The sequence below is a fragment of the Montipora foliosa genome, chromosome 3 (assembly GCF_036669935.1).
Source record: "Montipora foliosa isolate CH-2021 chromosome 3, ASM3666993v2, whole genome shotgun sequence".
Classification (NCBI taxonomy): Eukaryota; Metazoa; Cnidaria; class Anthozoa; order Scleractinia; family Acroporidae; genus Montipora; species Montipora foliosa.
Window position 1 is genome coordinate 54,116,013 of NC_090871.1, and position 3,359 is coordinate 54,119,371.

At 41.1% G+C, this 3,359-nt stretch overlaps 1 protein-coding gene across 1 annotated transcript in view; it reads right to left on the reverse strand.

Annotated features, from left to right (window-relative positions):
• The window catches only part of LOC137997707 (D-inositol 3-phosphate glycosyltransferase-like), a 14,078-nt gene extending 11,065 nt beyond the window's left edge, over positions 1 to 3,013 (reverse strand). The window contains exon 1 of the mRNA XM_068843908.1: positions 2,945 to 3,013. The gene's annotated coding sequence lies outside the window, so the exon portion shown is untranslated. The remainder of the gene's footprint in view (positions 1 to 2,944) is intronic.
• Positions 3,014 to 3,359: the final 346 nt, after the last annotated feature.

Consider the following 3,359-nt stretch of genomic DNA (forward strand, 5'->3'; position numbering starts at 1 on the left):
GGCCACCCAGTTGCGATATGTTGGATGATGTTGCATCAAATTTGAAAACGGTCAAATTTTTCGTGCAACATTTTGGATGTTGCATGATTTTGTTCTCGTTTGACCACGTTCATGCAACATTGTTGCACTAGGGAATGCGCGCTAGGTCCAGTTGTTGCGTGCCAGGGACCAGAGGCATATAAACATCGACGTGTTGAATTGAAAAATGTTGAAAATGCTGCGCGTGTTTCCCCAGCTGGTTCAAAACAAGTCGCCTTGAAATGTTACAACAGTTTGGCCAGGCTTGAAAATGATGGGGGCTCCAACGCCATGTGATTGAATCTCAACATGGCATGCATTTAATCCTTACAAGTTTACTAACAGGCAACCAATTAAGCATTAATTTTATCAGGGCGCAAATTTACGGATTTAGTTGCCCGACCTTTTAAATAGGGACAACCTAGAATTTTCTATTAATTTCGAGCACTGCCTTGAAAGAAGGATGGCATACATGTACAATATCAAGTATTACTTCCGCAGCTGTATAGCAGAGCGTTCTTCAGAGCTCTTAAATTTTCTTATCATAATGATAATTCTAACAAAACAAGTTAGACGCAAGTTAAAGTTTTGACGTAGTCGTAGTCAAAACAATACAATACATAGTTAATTGACCGGTCCCCACAGGGGCTTTTCAGGGCCAATGAAACACAACGAAACGACGGAACAGAACAACAACAACTGTTAAGAATCCCGACTGGCCGGGGGTAAACCAGTCGGCTATTTACAAGTGCAGCTGGGAAGTTGAACCAGGAACTACCAGGATCAAATTCAACGAGTGGTCAAAACGTGTCTTGAACCCAGGATCTCCGGCTCTCAAGGCAAGCGCCCTAACCACTGGGCCACACGGCCTCCTAAATATGTTGCAGTGTCACTCTGTTAACTTGAAATATAGAACTGATCCTTGCACCTATCTAAACAATTTGAGCAATAATTGTCTCTTATAGACACTCAAAAAATTCAGGCAGCATCGACAGGATTTGAACCCATGATCTCTCAAATGCTCTCAGCTAGGATTAACCACACGGTTGGGAGCAAGTCAGAGAGCAGGTACTTGCATGGGAGCAAATAAGTCCAACAAATTGACCTGCTCCACACCGTGTGCTGGCTTCATAACTCACTTGTTAGAGCATTGCACTAGCATCACAGAGGTCATGGGTTCGCATCCCGATGAAGCCATCTTCATTTTTTGAGCGTCTATAAGTTAGGGTTAACGGCCTGAAACGAGGGGATCTCAGTGGTTTTCTAGAAAATGCACTGTTCTTTGAGATGTCGGCAAAACAGCTTGATGAAGATTTGTAAAGAAACAAATATACGTAGGCTCTAGGGACTTTTAAGTCCCTAGAAACTACACATAAAAGTTTCTTTTTTGTTTTGAAAATTGCATGTGCACGAAAAATTGCGACAACAAAAAAGTCATGGTCTGAGTTGAATATTTAAGTGTAGTTTGTCTCGTGTTGTAATTTGCACTGTGGATGTTTTGAGGGGAATAACGGCAGGGGAATAACTCAATATAATCCCCTGCGAGAACAAAGGAAACCGAGCCATGTGGCAAATAAGAGACAACTGCTCAAATAGTCCCGACATTAAAGTGCGAGGATCACTTCTATCTTTGGTCTATAACCTGCACTTATATACTAATGTACCTACATTTATTATATGACTACGGGCAAGATGAGCGGGCAAGATGAACCAAATCCTGCGCTGTGATTGGCTACCTGAGCGGCCAAGATGGAGCTATCTTGCTCGTTCGGGATTTCTCGCTTGGTCCCGCAAGATCAAAGATCATTTCTTGGTGTTTTACCCCATATAATAAATCCTTTATTGACCAAGCTTGTTCGGTCAAAATGGCTGGATATTGCCCACGTTCTTTTTTTGCGTGTTCATGAAGTGGATCTAAAGCATGCATATCAACAGCTTTCTCTGAGTGACGACTCTAAACAGTTTCTCACTATCAACACCAGTAAGGGGCTCTACTAGTACAACTGTCTCCCAGTTGCTGTGGAAAGTGCTCCGGCGATTTTCCAAATGAATCAATCGACCATTGACACCATTCTCAAGGGTATAAACGGTGTTGTGTGTTACATCACCAACATATTGATTACGGGACGGAATGACCAAGAGCACCGAAATCAGCTACAAGCTTGAAAGGTATGGAGTGCAACTCAAGTTATCCAAGTGTAGTTTCCTGCAGGAGAAGGTCTAGTTCTTGGGTCATGTGATTTACGCTGAGGGAGTCCAACCATTACCAGCGTTGAAGCTCCGTCACCTACTAATTTTACAGAGCTACAGTCCTTTATCGCAATGCTCCAGCACTATGGGAAATTTCTATCTAATCTCTTGACACTGCTGCACTGATGTTTTTGTTTTGCATTCCAAAAAGGGTTTTTGTAATTAATTGAAAATGTTGACAATGGAACCCATTGGGAACTCGGAAAAATCCAAGCCCCAGATGGGATTTAAACCTAGAGGGCTCAGATATTTCCGAGTTCCCAATGGGTTCCATTGTCAACATTTCATTTAATATGTGTATGTCATTCTCACATTTGCTCACTTAGGTGGTTGGTTGGCCACATCTCAGATATGCCTTAATGTGACTGCACGATGCAGTTATGAGCTATGCCGTAAGTCGTTATTTGACTCTGTAGCTGCGTGATGCAGCTCAAGTCAAAGACCCACATTCCACCCTTGCTTACCACAGTCTCCAGTTCCTGTGGTTAGAGCATCCGACAAGATCATGGATGGTCATGGGTTCAAATCCCACCTGCGGCTCAGATTTTTCCGAGTTCCTAATGGGTTCCATTGTCAATATTTCTTTTAATCTGTTTGCATTAGCGAGAATTATTGTCAGAATTCAGTGATTCACTTTTAAACAAATCATTCATTAATCATATTTACAGTAACTTACTTCTGAGCTCTGATCAATTTTCCCTGTCTTTTCAGTGAAATTTACAACTCTGCCTTGCAACATTCATACCTGCAAAATGAGAGATATTTATAAACAAATATGATTCTCAAGCATCTACTGCTATATACGCTTACAAGTTTGTTAAAATTTAATTCCTTTAGTGTAGTTAGTGTTTTTTACATTAACCACATTCAATTTTGTCTTGTTGGGTGGAGGTTAGTACTAACATGTACTTGTATAGGAGTTTTCCCTACCACTACCATCCTTATTTTCCTAAGGGATGCCATCCATTTCGGTTAGATAACTGTTATTGAGTTAAATTTTTAAATTAAATTTAAAAAAAAAAACGTTTTTCCTCCACCCCTTGCTTTAAACTGCCTCCTTTATTTCTCTCAGAATACTGTCCATTCGTCCT